Source organism: Zootoca vivipara, chromosome 12, assembly GCF_965207765.1.
Source record: "Zootoca vivipara chromosome 12, rZooViv2.hap1.1, whole genome shotgun sequence".
Classification (NCBI taxonomy): domain Eukaryota; kingdom Metazoa; phylum Chordata; class Lepidosauria; order Squamata; family Lacertidae; genus Zootoca; species Zootoca vivipara.
In genome coordinates, this window is record NC_142595.1 from 25,959,615 (window position 1) to 25,974,893 (window position 15,279).

General features: G+C 46.2%; 1 protein-coding gene across 3 annotated transcripts in view; it reads right to left on the reverse strand.

The window, feature by feature from the left end:
* The window catches only part of CDK12 (cyclin dependent kinase 12), a 117,112-nt gene that overhangs the window by 20,769 nt on the left and 81,064 nt on the right, over positions 1-15,279 (reverse strand). The window contains exon 16 of one of the 3 annotated variants that reach the window (XR_015946677.1): positions 1,706-4,972. The exons of the other annotated variants lie outside the window; for them this stretch is intronic. The gene's annotated coding sequence lies outside the window, so the exon portion shown is untranslated. The remainder of the gene's footprint in view (positions 1-1,705; positions 4,973-15,279) is intronic. 3 annotated transcript variants of the gene reach the window in all.

Below are 15,279 nucleotides of genomic sequence, written 5' to 3' on the forward strand. Positions count from 1 at the left end.
CGAGGTACCACTGTACTACTGTTGAAGTATTTGTTTCTCAAGCCAGTTTCACACTGACTGAAGTCCTCCTTAAACCATTCCTAATTTGTCTCGGGCCAAGGTGTAAGCACCTTTGCATGGGTGGGGTGGGGAAAAAGACACCCCCTCCTGTTAACACCCCCCCTCCTGAGGGGGTGCACAACCAGATATGAATCTGACACTAAACAAAGCCATGCAAAGTGAAAAGCTTAACACACTTGCTAACATATTACAGTGACGACACACTGTAACTTTGATTCTAAACCCAGCCGTTTAGAAGTTAGTTCTGCTGGTTTCTTGGAGATCTATTTTCAAATAAGCCTGGATAGCTCAGTTGGTTAGAATGAGGTGCTGAGAACGCCAAGGTTGCAGGTTCGATCCCCGTATGTGACAGCTGCATGTTCCTGCCTTGCAGGGGTTCGGACTAAACAATCCTCAGGTTCCCTTCCAAATGTACAATTCTATGATTCTATAACCCTCACATCTGAATGAACCCTATATTTATAAGCCACTATGACAGGGCTTTCCTCTGAAAGCATGGTCAAGGTTACTGAAAGACTAGAAGTCAAAATCAAGCAATTAAAAAAACCACACCCAAAAAATCTATTTAGAGTTCCCTAATCACCTTTCCAGTGATGTAGCATGTTAGCAGCAAAAACAGCAGGACCCCATGGCACTTTGAAGACCAGAACATTGACTGTGCCATAAGTGCTTAATCAAGATTAAAAATTCTCTGCTCCCAGACCAAATAAAGATAATATTGCCATCTTTTGTATAAGAAAATAGTAAGGTATTTTTAAATTTCAAAACACACACACACACACACACACAGAGAGAGAGAGAGAGAGAGAGAGAGAGAGAGAGAGAGAGAACTAGTTTTCATTAAAATCAGTCTGGGACAGGGTTGTCAGCTGACCGTAAAGAAATGCCCAGGCCGGCTTCTGTTCCTTTCAACAACAATTGGAGCAACAGTAACCAGCAGTTGTTCTTTGTGATTTGGAGACAAAATATCCTCACCTCCGTTAATATCTGAAACTGCTTTCAAAGGCACCCCCCTCCTCTTCATCTGTACACATATTAAAATATCAGGCCATCCCTGTCCACAGGCTTGCAATCTAATAGAAATTAGATGTGTTTAAAAACTGGCAACTCTAGTCTGGAATAAGGGATTTGCTGGGCTGGCTATTGCATCTTTAATGGTGGTCTGATATGCACCAACACAACAAGCAGGTTTAGCTGTGTGTATAAGAAAAGGAAAAGTTTAATTTGCAAAGTTGCTGCACCACATCAGGGTGCTGTTGAGAGCAGCAGAGCAGGGCCTGTAAAAAAAGGTTGGCGGCTGTAGCCTGGGAAGAGAGGGCACCTGGAATCTTGCTTGAGGGTTCTCTGGGGCAAACACGTGCCTGCACTTGGGTCCATTGGCCACTAGGGGGATTCGAAGATGTTTTAAAAGGGGCCCTGGGGATTTAGCATTCTTATGGAAAGAGATAAGGGGGCTGCTAAGCCGATCATTGCAAATATCATATGATCAGTGCTTTCCCCCTAAAAAAATGTTTAGGGGTACTCTAATTTTCCTACTGATACTGAAATACTGCCCCTCAATTATTCACAAAATGTTTAGGGGTATGCGTACCCCTGCGTACCCCCCAGAAAAAAAGCACTGCATATGAATTTAAGGCGTTCTTACTTTTAAAAGGAAAACATCCTGTTAAAATACTGCTGCTTTTCACAATGAAGATCTCTCAAAAAAGAAAAGAAAAAAGAACTTCCATCACCCTTCCCCACAGCATGGCTGAAAAAACACCAGGATTTTATGTCATAGCCATGGGACGCTACAGAGAAAGAGAAAGAGAGATCGAGAGAGCTGCAGTTTCATTGCTAAATTCACTTAAGTCAGATCTACAGAGACATGGTATACCCACACTTCAAAATTAATTAAAAGTTACTGTGTTAAAAAGTCAGCTTCCATGTAACAAATGTCTCCAGCCCCAGAGAATTAATGCTTCGCAAATCACTCATTGTACTAAGATCCAGCGACTGCACAGCGATGATAAACCTTTTTACCTGTATAGAACTCAGGGCAAGCTGAAGAAGGGGGAATCCCATGTTTGAAAGATTTCTCTCTGTGTGTGCATGCACACATAAATCCCTATGTATACCAAACGAAAACCAGAAGGGAAGGTTTTTCCCAGGGGGGGGGGGCGTTTTCAAACCATAGCTGTCAAGTTTTCCCTTTTCTCGTGAGGAAGCCTATTCAGCATAAGGGAATTCCCCTTAAAAAAAGGGAGAACTTGACAGCTATGTATCAAACACGTAACACCCACACCTGAAATCCTTTACAATGTGATTCTCTTTCTCGATTAAGTGCACTTCCCACCAAGTTTTCTTCTGGATATGCTCCTACCACAGGATGTGCAGAAAACGGCAACAAAGGCCACACTCATACCATGAATTTAAAGCCCTACAGTGCCACTTTAAACAGTTGTGGCGTCCCCCAAAGAATTCTGGGAGCTGCAGTTTGTTAAGGGTGCTGAGAGTTGTGAGGAGGCTCCAGTTCACCCCACGCAGATACATAGCTGCCAAGTTTTCCCTTTTCTTGCGAGGAAGCCTATTCAGCATAAGGGAAAATCCCTGTAAAAAAGGGATAACTTGGCAGCTATGCGCAGATACAATATCCTGAGTTCCTTGTAAAGAGGGGTCGATTGTTCAACCACTCGGGGAATTGTACCTAGCTGAGGGAAATAGCGAGCTCCTAACAACTCTCAGTCAGCACCCTTAAGAAACTTGAAACCCTCAGGGTCTCTTACTATGTGTAGACTGAGGTGGTGTGTAACAGTATGCTTGCGAAATGTGTGGTTTTAATATTCAAAAAGGAGGCTCAGGGCCGGCCCAAACATGAGGCAGGCTAAGGTAGCTGCTTCAGACGGCAGAAGCCCTGCCACCACCATTCCCAGCAGAGAAGTGGTGGCGGTGGCTTCCGGCGAGATATCATGAGATCTTGCAGAAATCTCAAAAGATCTTGCTGGGACCTGCCATTGCTGTCGCTGCTTTGTGGGCCTCACTGTGCAACCATGGTAAGGGAGGCTTCAGTGAGGGTAGGGCAGCGCCTTCCCATTTTGCCTCAGGCGGTGAAACCACCCATGCCGAAGCTTTCCTACCCCATCCTTGGTCCTTTAGCCCTAAACAAGAAGCCAGGGCCTGCAACTGCCTCCGACGTTGCCTCTCCCTTCTCCTTGTTGCTAGAAGAGCACATCTTTATAGACTGTGATAGAGGCTTTAATTACTTAGTTTGGCAGGGCGAGAAACCTTCGCGCTGGCGAGCTACGGCTCTCTGAGCTGAGCTGGGGACGGGAGACAGACAGCCTTGAGCCCCAGCTGCATGCTTCGCTGTTGACGTAATGTTGAAGATTTTTCAAATGTGTGTCATAAAGAGAAAATGGACCCGTGGTTTGGTGTACCTTTTTTTAAAAAAATAAAAATGTCAAGAAGGGAAAAAAGGAGGAAATCTGGCACGCTGCGGGTGTGCTTGTTCATTTGTTCAAAATATCAATGTTGTTGTTGCTATGTGCACGCGCACACACATATTATTATTATTATTAAAGAATGAAATTGTCAAAGCTAAGCTGTAGGCAGCAGTACCCAAAAACTGGACCTGGGATGGGGATTTCCCATCTCGTTCCCTGGTGAAACAAGCTGGGAAGGTACTGCTATGCTGACCAGGCAATGACAGAAATATCCTTGTATAATAATAATAATAATAATAATAATAATAATAATAATAATAATTTATTATTTATACCCCACCCATCTGGCTGGGTTTCCCCAGCCACTCTGGGCGGCTTCCAACAGAAATATTAGAATACACTAATTTCTTAAAGATTAAAAGCTTCCCTAAACAGGGCTGCATTCAGATGTCCTCTAAAAGTCTGGTAGTTATTTTTCTTTTTGACATCTGGTGGGAGGGCGTTCCACAGGGCGGGTGCCACTGTCGAGAAGGCCCTCTGCCTGGTTCCCTCTAACTTGGCTTCTCGCAGCGAGGGGGCCGCCAGAAGGCCCTCGGCACTGGACTTCAGTGTCCGGGGAGAGCGATGGAGGTGGAGATGCTCCTTCAGGTATATTGTATATTATAGAACTAGCTTAAGTGTTCATATATGGCCCACCTGGTGAATCTAGAGGCATCACACAGCCTGCCAATCACAGACACCTACCTGGAATCCAACATCTTCAGCAGGTATGTGTGGACCTCTCTGGACTGGTGTTGTTTGCAAGGTTTATTCTGCAGCATGTCATTAATGCAGTAAAATGCATTAGTGGTGGATTTATAAAGGTCCGTCAACCCCGCATTACAGTGGTACCTTGGTTTAAGAACAGCTTAGTTTATGAACAACTTGGATTAAGAACGCTGCAAACCTGGAAGTAGGTGTTTTGGTTTGTGAACTTTGCCTTGGAAGCAGAACATGTTGAGTGTGTTCCATTTGTAAATGTTGAGTCCCTCGCTGCTATGGGAAAGTACGCCTTGGTTTAAGAACGCTTTGGTTTAAGAATCGACTTTCGGAACAGATTAAGTTCATAAACCAAAGTACCACCGTATTTTGCTTTATTAGTTGTTCTGCAATTATTGCTGCCTGGAGGCTGTAGTGCAACACACTGCCTGGAACATTTGTGGTATAAAAAGTTACAGGATTTCACCAGGAAGTTAAGGGGCATTCATTTACTGTACTGCTCGCAAACTCTGTTCTGGAAGATGCTGGGAGGTTCCCTAAACACTTCTCAAGAGGTCCCTCAAGAAAAGTATCCATAATGATGGGAAAGCAGCCAGTTTGGCTTCTCCACGGACAGCCTTCAGGGGAGTTTGGGGTATTTCGAGGTCACACACACAGTACATTGAAGGTAGGAGAATCCTTCCAAGAAGGGATGTCCCTCTCGGCCTTAGTTGACTTGTCCCAAACTCACCCTGAGACAAAAGAGAGGACAAACCATGAGAACCAGTCATTGACCATTCTCATGAGTCTTTAGCTTCCATGTTGGCCTCCTCTTTAGCCAAACCAAACCAAACCAAACCATGTTCCTCTCTTGCGGGGGAGCCATGTCCACAAAGAGGTGCCAAGGAAGATTTTGCGGAAGCTGCTGTTCCACGCTTTCCTTCCTACCCCCTACCCCCCCCATTGGTAGCTGCTGAGGCCCCACTGTGTGTGAGCTACTGAAGGAATCAATCATGCTAATGGAACTGCGGCCTGCCATGCGTGCCGGCTCACCGTGGGAGCACCGAGGACTGGAACCGGTGCCAGCGTTTCCAGACGGTTCAGAGATGCTGGGCCCAAAGCACGCCTGAGAAGGAGGCGGCTGATGGAATATGAATAACTTCATTTGTGCCATGGCAACTGTACCTTGGCGACACTGAAATTCAGCTGGCACGGTTGTACATGGGAGTCTTTAAAGATATTGATACACGGCTTTGGAAACCAGGAGCGGAGTGGGCCACTTTGGGCCGCTCAAGGGAGTGTTGTACTGATAAGGCTGTTATCAAGACTGACAATCACAGTGGAGAGGAATGGCAGCAAAAGCTGGTCCATTAGGGCAAAAGGGGCACCGACCTCAGCCAGCCCCCACCTGCCTGCCTCCTGTCTTACAACCAATCAGGTGTGGCGCTGCCTTCCATTGGCTCCATCTCCATCTACGGCTGGTCTCTGCTCCTTCTACTCTACGAGATCCCATGGAGCAGCAACCACCATTGAAGAATGGTGCCCACCAAAAGGCAAACTAGCAGAGAGTCATTAGTTGCCCTGTAGCGCCCTGTCGGGTTCTGACTAGCCCTCCATGTTATTTAATATCTATCTGAAGCTGCTGGTAGAGGACATCAAGAGACTGGGAGTTAAGTGTCTTCAATAGGCAGATGGCACCCAGCCATCTCTCTCTCTCTCTCTCTCTCTCTCTCTCTCTCTCTCTCTCTCTCTCTCTCTCTTCTTCTATCTGAATTAGTAGAAGCAGTTGCATGCCCTCTGTATCGGTATCAAACTTTATTTCGGCCGCAGACCAGCATAAGATAAAATATATGGTTAAACTGAACACATAAGACTTAAAACAGGTAAGGGGGGAAAACTAGTAATTAAAAGGCGATTATATCATACATACTTAAAAAGATAAACAAGGACAAACGGTTAAAAGTGACTACAGTCATACCTCGGTTTAAGCATGCTTCGGTTTGAGTACTTTCAGTTTGAGTACTCTGCGGACCCGTCTGGAACAGATTAATCCACTTTCCATTACTTTCAATGGGAAAGTTCGCTTCAGGTTAAGTATGCTTCAGGTTAAGTACAGACTTCCGGAACCAATTGTGTACTTAAACCGAGGTACCACTGTATAAGGGAGGGAGAGTGTGCAGGAGCATTTTGGGCCTAAAATATGCTCCAGGTGCCCCTATTTTCCAGGAACAGTCCCGGAATTACAGAAGCTGTCCCGGTTTCTGATTTGATCCCATAATGTCCCTGTTTTCCATTTTTCCTCCCCTCCACGTCTCGGAGAACAATTAAAAGTGGTGCCTGCGTGTAGATGCAAAAACAGAGTCCTGTTTATCCTGAAAATAAAACACCCTCACCAAACAAAGGAAATGGTGATGCTGGCATACGAAGCCCTTCCTACGATTTTGAAAGAACACGTCACCAATCCACTTTAAATTCTTTAACTGCAATGCAAAGAGGTGCTTAGAGGCGGTGATAGGCTGGATGTGGGCCAATGAACTGCAGCGGAACCCTGAGCAGACAAAAGTATTGTGTGTCCAGAGTCCTCAACTCAGGGAATTGGCGAGACAGCATGTTTTGGGTGGGGTTCCTCTCCTTTGGAAGGAGCAGGTCTGCAGCTTGGGATTCAAGACTTTTCACTGGAGGCTCAGGTGGCCTAGACGGCTAGGAGTGCCTTTCCCCAGCTCCGGCTCGTTCGCCAGCTACAACCCCTTTTGGACCGAGATGATTTGGCCACCGTACCCTATGCTCTAGTGGCTTACAGACTGAATTATTGCAATGAGCTTTGAGTGGGGCTGGCCATGAAGACGACTCAGAAACCGCAACGGGTCTGAAAAGGAGTGCCCAGCTTACTACTGGCTGGCGTTCTCTTTAGAACTCACGCAACCCATGTTTTAAAACGGCTGCATTGGTTGGCAGTTCATTTCCAGCCCCATTTCAAGGTACGCATGCTAGTGTTTGAAGCCTGCAATGTCTTAGGCACCCCCAAGCCTGAAAGACCACCTGGATAGCTCAGTTGGTTAGAGCACGGTGCTAAAATGCCAAGGTTGCAGGTTCAAATCCCCATAGGAGACAGCAGGAGTTTGGACTAGATGGTTCTGTGGTTCCCGAAAGACCATATTGGGTGCTAGGATAATTGAAGGTGGGGCCTCTTGGTTCTTTCACCACCCTCCAAAGCTTAGAGGGGGTGGCAGCTTCACTATACAGTTCTGGGTGAATGCTGAATACACAACTCATTATTTTGGCCTTTAATACCAGACCCTCCAAGAGTCCCTATTTTCCACAGATGTCCCTGATTTAGCGAAGCTGTCCCAGTTTCTGATTTGATCCAGGAATGTCCCACTTTTCCTTAGGATGTCTCTATTTTCATTGAAGAAATGTTGGAGGGTATGGAATTTTATCTGACCCCCGAACCGTCTGAAGGCAATCCTGTATAGGGAAGTTTTTAAATGTTTAAATACATTTTTTTATATGTTGGAAGCCGCCCAGAGTGGCTGGGGCAAGCCAGTAAGATGTGTGGAGTATAAATAGTAAAATTATCATTATGGAAGGGGACGTGCCTATTTTCATCAGAGAAATGTTGAAGGGTATGCAATACCCGATATGTATGTTTTTAGGACCCACCTTATTTCTGTGGTTGTTAGTTGTTTTAAACTGCATAATTTTTTAAGTGTTGTAACCTATCCCAGGAACTTATGGGGAAGAGTGGGAAATAAAATAAAAATAAATTATTATGTTCTACTGTTTTTAAACTTCCGATGGTCCTGGGATAGCTCAGTCTGTAGAGCATGAGACTCTTAATCTAAGGGTTGTGGGTTCGAGCCCCATGTTGGGTAAAAGATTCCTGCATTGCAGGGGGTTGGACTAGATGACCCTTGGGCTTCCCTTCCAACGTCTATGATCTATTCTATGATTTTATTCATATTTATTTCCTTAACCTCCTCCTGCTGCTACCACCGGCAGGGGGTTGCTTCCCTGCGCCTTCCCTTCCATGGCAGGAGGAGGGGAGGAGGAGAAGAATGCAAAGTTACACAAATGCCTGGACTTTATACAGGTTGCAGAATTCAGCCTTTCTGTTGGTGCTGTGGAATTTTGAAAGGAGAGGGGTTTGCAGGGCATGCATACAGTCCTGGCACTATATATATATATATATATATATATATATATATATATATATATATATGTAGGGACCCCTGACCGTTAGGTCCAGTCGTGACCAACTCTGGGGTTGCAACGCTCATCTCGAGGGAGCCGGCGTACAGCTTCCAGGTCATGTGGCCAGCATGACAAAGCCGCTTCTGGTGAACCAGAGCAGCCCACGGAAATGCCGTTTACCTTCCTGCTGTAGCGGTACCTATTTATCTACTTGCACTTTGACGTGCTTTCGAACTGCTAGGTGGGCAGGAGCTGGGACCAAGAAACGGGAGCTCACCCCGTCGTGGGGATTCGAACCGCCGACCTTCTGATCAGCAAGCCCTAGGCTCTGTGGTTTAACCCACAGCGCCACCTGTGTCCCAATTATATATGTGTGTGTGTGTGTGTACGTACACACACTATATATATATATATATATATACACACACTCTCTCTCCCTCTCTGCTGGAATTGGAATTGGGCGTGCTCAGGCACCCCCCCCCCATATCTCGGCTGCAAAGCAAGATGCGTAAACGTGTGTGCTGGTTGTGCAAGGAGGTTGCTTCAAATGGCCGTATGGGTGTGTGCGAGAAACAGCCCCCGCCAGCTCTCATTTCTGCCCTGCCGTCTGCCAGCCTCTCTTCCCACCCACCCGCCAGCACCGTCGTATTTTATGTGGCGCGACATCCTTCGGAGAACGCTCGCTCTCCGACCCCACCTGTTCCCGAGCTGCACGAAAGCCCATTAATGAAGTTGGGCTGGCCCAGGAAGGCAGCCAAATCCTCGTGTCCTCATCAAAAGAGACATCTGTCCTTATGAAGAAGTAAGAGATTCCCCCAAGGGGAAAGAGGAAAGGGAGGAAATCAGGGGGGGGGGGGAGGGAGAGGGAGAGAGAGAAGGGAGGAATTCTGCCTTTGATACCCTTGCAAAAAATATTTATTTTTTGTAAAAAAAAAAAATCATGCATTCCATAGCAGCGCAAGAGAATCCCCTGTCCTTCCAAATGCAGACGATGGACAGAGTTCCAGGCTTCGGTGCCCTTCAAACCTTGTGCCGCCTTCCACACTGCATATTGGGAAGAAATTGTTGAAAAGAGCTCCCGACTTTCTTTTATTCATGTGTTGTTTTATTGCTGGCAAAAGCTGTCAGAGGGCGACTTCTGCCAAAAAGCATCCCCGAGCATCTTGGCCTAACATACAAACGGCATGCTAATGTGGAAATTTTTAAAGAGCCTCTTTTGGTTTTTAAATCGGAATTTTAAATGAATGGCAAGGCGCAGAAGGGACCCAGTCAAACGCTAACAATAATATTGCATCTTTCTCCCTGTTCTCTCTCTCCCCCACCCCAAACCCCAGCTCATCCGACAGCTCCTTTTTCCTCCAGCAGGCAAGGAACGTGGCAAGAATTTACCACACTTTGGCCTCCTTAGGGTCGCTGCTTCTCTGTTATGTGAGAAGGAGTGAAGACAGAGTTGGCATGTTTGGAGAGGAAATGATGTTTGAGGGGTGTGGGGGGATGATTCTCCAGGGCTTGATTTAAACTAGCCTGCCTCCACAGCCAAATTTGTTTTCAGTGCCAAACACCACATGCTTGACAGCTGCAGTGATCCAGAGAGCTTCTGAACATGGGCAGAGTGCCTCTCACGTATCCTTGAGCCACTGCAACCAACAGCACATAGTTTCAATTTCAAGCACCAGCTTACCTACCTCCCAAATGCCAGCTTTCAAAGAAAAGAGGGCCATGCACAAAATATGTTGTTGCACTGCAATGCCACAGCTCCATTGAAGACAGAGATCCAAATGAAAGTTGCTATACACATTCAAAGCACCACTCTCCTTTTGAGTTTGAGCATCACTTTGACCCCCTGTATCTGTTTCACAGAATAGGGGAAGAGAACAGATGCAAAAAACGTTGCAATGTGATATCTGAAGTCAGGCCCGGCCCTACCATTTGGCAGAAAAGAGGCAGTTGCCTCTGGCAGCAGAAACTGGTGGGCAGGAAACTGATGGCCTGTTCCTGCACATACTAAGTTAATCTGCTGCCTTCAGATGCATTTAAGGATTTGAAAAATTCAGTTGCCCATCCAGACAGCTTCTTTATTTATTGTGGGTGTGCATATGCCATCTTGTCCTTCACCTCAAGCAACAAATTCTGTGAACCACCCTGAGACATTTGGGTATAAAGGTAAAGGGACCCCTGACCATTAGGTCCAGTCGTGACCGACTCTGGGGTTGCGCGCTCATCTCGCATTATTGGCCAAGGGAGCCGGCGTATAGCTTCCAGGTCATGTGGCCAGCATGACAAAGCCGCTTCTGGCGAACCAGAGCAGCACATGGAAACGCCGTTTACCTTCCCGCTGTAGCGGTTCCTATTTATCTACTTGCATTTTGACGTGCTTTCGAACTGCTAGGTTGGCAGGAGCTGGGACCAAGCAACGGGAGCTCACCCCGTCACAGGGATTCGAACTGCCGACCTTCTGATCAGCAAGCCCTAGGCTCAGTGGTTTAACCACAGCGCCACCTGGGTCCCTCAAGCAACAAATTCTGTGAACCACCCTGAGACATTTGGGTATAGGGCAGTATATACTGTAAATTCAATAAATAATAAACAACAACAACAACATGTCTTGAGCCCACCCAGTCTGAAGTGAGATTTCCTGACCACCATGCTTTAGAAGTCCATTTTGTAACCTATGGATGAATGAAACGTTCTGCTAATTTACACTCTGATCATTAAAACATTGCTGATGAAGAATTAGCGAAACAGGGCCTTGTCCTGGGATTTTTTCACTGGAATTAATTTTTATTTGCCTCACTATCATACTGGAACTGATTCCTATTTGAATTCATCCTATCATTACATAAATAAAACCTTTTGAAGACTTACTTGCAATTCATCTTCCTCCGAGTTCTTGCAATTTACTGTTTATTTCGGGATAAGGATAAAGCAACTCTTTTCTAATATTTGTTCAGAATAAATAGGACCAAAAGCAATGAGGGAAGTCTTCTATCACATCAGTCCCATATCATCAGCTAAACCAGTGTTTCCCAAACTTGGGTCTCCAGCTGTCTTTGGACTACAATTCCCATCCTCCCTGACCACAGGCCTTGTTAGCTAGGGATGATGGGAGTTGTAGTCCAAAAACAGCTGGAGAACGAAGTTTGGGAAACACTGACCTAAACCAGCGCTAGGAAACATCAAGTCTTCCAGACTTTTGGACTACAAATCCCATCTTCCCTGACCATTGGCCATGATGACTGGTGCTGATGGGAGTTGTAATCCAAAACATCTGGAGAGCACCACGTCGGCTACCCCTAAGGGTGGGGAACCTGTTGCCTTTCAAATGTTGTTGTGCTCCCATCAGCCCCAACCAACATGGTTGATGGTCAAAGGTGCAATACCTGGCAACCTCCACTCCTGGTTTAGGTGACTGGGAACAAACTTCATTGAGCCCTTGAGCTCCTTTGTGTGCAAGAGGAACAGAACGGAAGGATTCTGCTTTAGGGGGAAAACCACAGTTCAGCAGCATGTATGTGAACTCAAGGTACTTTTCACAAAAACTAAGAAACAAACCAGGGTTATGATAATAATTGTACCCCACACATCTGGCTGGGTTAGTTTTAAATAAACAGGACCCAAAGTTGGCCTGATAGTCTTGCTAGTTAACAAACCTTGGTGGAACCCCGTGAGCTAGCAGCAGAAAGAATAAGGCACCTGGACCTTGTTCTAACCTACTGGAGCCTTCCTTAGAGAAGCTTGCATTGCTGCCATGGTATCCCATTGCCGGATGTTCAGTTTTTTACACTGCTCAGGTACCCAGTTCAACCAGGTGAAATTTAGAAAAGCAACAAAAGGAAAGAAGGTGTACTTTGACTCTCATTCCTCAGGCTTAACGGCAGGCATCCCCAAACTCCGGCCCTCCAGATGTTTTGGACTACAATTCCCATCTTCCCCGACCACTGGACCTGTTAGCTAGGGATCATGGGAGTTGTAGGCCAAAACATCTGGAGGGCCGCAGTTTGGGGATGCCTGCTTAACGGTAATCATGGCAAAGGAACCCATAGCACTCCTGAAGTTGAGTTGTGATTCTCATCTTCCCTGACCGTTGGGCTGTGGTGAACTGGAATCCAACAGAAGAACCACCAGTTCTTCATGGCTGACACAGGAGGTCTATCATACTCTCTGGATGGAACTTTTGCAACAGTGGTAACTGCATTTGCCGATGAAAACCACTTCTGGGCATGGCTGCTGTGTCCAATGTTGGTATCTGCACAAGCTGGCCTCATCGCGCGGCAAGCAGCACCTTCCTGGCATACCACCTGCCTGATCCACAGGGGAAGCAGGCTGCAGACTCTTACCTGTACAGCCAAGGCAGGTCTGGTGGCCCTTAGGATGTTGTTGTTTAACTCCCAACAGCCCCAACCAGCATGGCCAATGGGTGGGTGTGTGTGTGTGTGTGTGTGTGTGTGTGTGTGTGTGTGTGTAGTTGTAGCCCAAGAATGCCTAGAGGGCTACTGGTTCCCCACCCGTTGGATGGTAATGTTGGAATAAACCCATCACACCTCGGTCCATTTGTCCGTCTGTCTCTCTCTCTCTCTCTTTCACACACACATAAGAAAAAAAAACAAGCAGAGATTTGGAACGAGCCTGCACAAATCCTGTTCCCAGTTGCTCTCAAGTAGCTGATGGAAAGGTGATCTTGTCTAGTCTGTGGGCTGACTCAGCCTCCTAGCCAGTCTGCACCAACAGATTGCATTTTCCTTCCTTTTCTCCGCACCTCCCCTCTCCCATTATTATTATTTTTGCAAACCACATGGTGTTCTGTTTTTTGTTTTTTTGTAATAAAAAAAATGGCACCCAAATCAAATCCTCTTCTCGCCCCCTCCCTGCAGTCTTGGCCATTGCCGTGCCAGCAATTTATTAAGGACGAATGTACTAGTTGTTGCTAAGCAACAGGTCTCGGCACAGGACAATCAGCGGAGGCAGAGTGCTGGCGACCCCGGTGGGAAATGCGTTTGGAAAAGTTGCCCAGAACCGAGTTTCAGCCTCGAAGCTGGGCACGGAGGTCTTTCCGGGCCTTTCCATGTAATTATGTAAAGCGTGCCCCAATTTCGCTTTTCCCCAGTTGCCGAAGTGCAGCGGGCCCATAAGGCACATTTGGAAGATGGCAATGGCATCACACCTGCATGTAATGAATCTGGGAGGAAACAGCCCTTCCTGCTTGGCTGTGTGCTAGGTGTGTTGGCCGCGTGGCAGCTTGCCTGCCTAGTGAATGGGTTTCGGGCATTTGTGAAGCACCCAGTGCTCAACACTGTTAGCGTGCGGGGTGGGGGTGGGGGCAATGGATGTGACAGGCCTGGGAATTGCTGACAGCAGGAGGTGCTGCAGAGAGGTCCACGTAAAGTTTTTAGGCAGAAGATTATTAATTATTTCATTTGCCAACTATACTTTAGTGTGTGTGTGTGTGTGTGTGTGTGTGTGTGTGCGCGCGCAGAAACCAGTTAGTTGTAATTATTATCACAGTATACCTGAAGGAGCATCTCCACCCCCATCGTTCAGCCCGGACACTGAGGTCCAGCTCTGAGGGCCTTCTGGTGGTTCCCTCACTGTGAGAAGCGAAGTTACAGGGAACCAGGCAGAGGGCCTTCTTGGTAGTGGTGCCAACCCATTGGATGTCAAGGAAGTATACAAGTAACTATACAACCTTTAGAAGACACCTGTATAGGAAAGTTTGTAATAACGGGTGTATTTTTAATCTTTTGTTGGAAGCCGCCCAGAGTGGCTGGGGAAAGCCAGCCAGATGGGTGGGGTATAAACAATGAATTATTATTATTATTGTTATTATTATTATTATTATTATTATTATTATTATTATTATTATTATTATTTCAATTTATATGCCACCCTTTATCAAAAGATCCCAGGGCAGTGTACAACATTAAGAGCACAGTTTACGGAGCATCAGTAATAAAAACATAATAAACATAATAAAAAGCATAACAACAGGCAGCATAATAATAAAATAATCATAATAACAGACCTCCCCCTCCCAAGCTTTAGCAGGTCAGAGATTATTTAACGGCCAAAGGCCTGGGTAAAGAGAAATGTTTTTGCCTGGCACCTAAAGACATGTGATGATGGCGCCATTTCACAAAGGTAAAATTCACACCTGCTGCCCTGCCCATTTTTGCCTCTGGCCCCACCCACCATTGGCAGGTGTCCCTTGGAAAGTTGCCCAGAAGGAAACAGGGCCCTGGGCTGAAAAAATCCCCCCCCCTGTATTAGGTAGAATGAGGCAGCTCTCTGAGGCAGCTGATTGGGGAGGGGGGCAAGAAGGGGCAATTATTTGGTATTTTATTCTATTGTTGTATTTTTACTCCCAAGAGGAGCTGCTTGTGGGATTTTCTAATTTGGGTGCCACAACAAATTGACCAGCCTTGGATACTATAGATGTGGGGAATGGGGTTGGAAGGGGGCACCTCTATATCTCTTGTTTTGCCCTAGACAGTAAAATAATGATCTTGGGCCTGCCCTTCATACGCTGTGTCATACATGTGTTGGAAAACATGCATCTTCCACAAGTTATGTTTTTATGTGTACATGTAAAATGGTTTATGTTAACTCATTAAAAACACAGCGTCTGAAGAAACCCTTAGGGCTAATGATCTAAATGAGGATAGGAAAGAAGCCGATAAGCGCTGGCACGCTCACATGAAAGACGTTTTAAGAGGGACAAAATATATGGGCATCTTCGAGAGACAGCGAGAGACATCAAAGCTGAGTAAATTAGGGGACCTGGTATTTTAGAAAGGAGAACTTAGATATGTTGGGCATTTTTAGAAAGCTGGCGGGACGGTGAAAATCAATGAAAGACAGAAACCTCGGGACA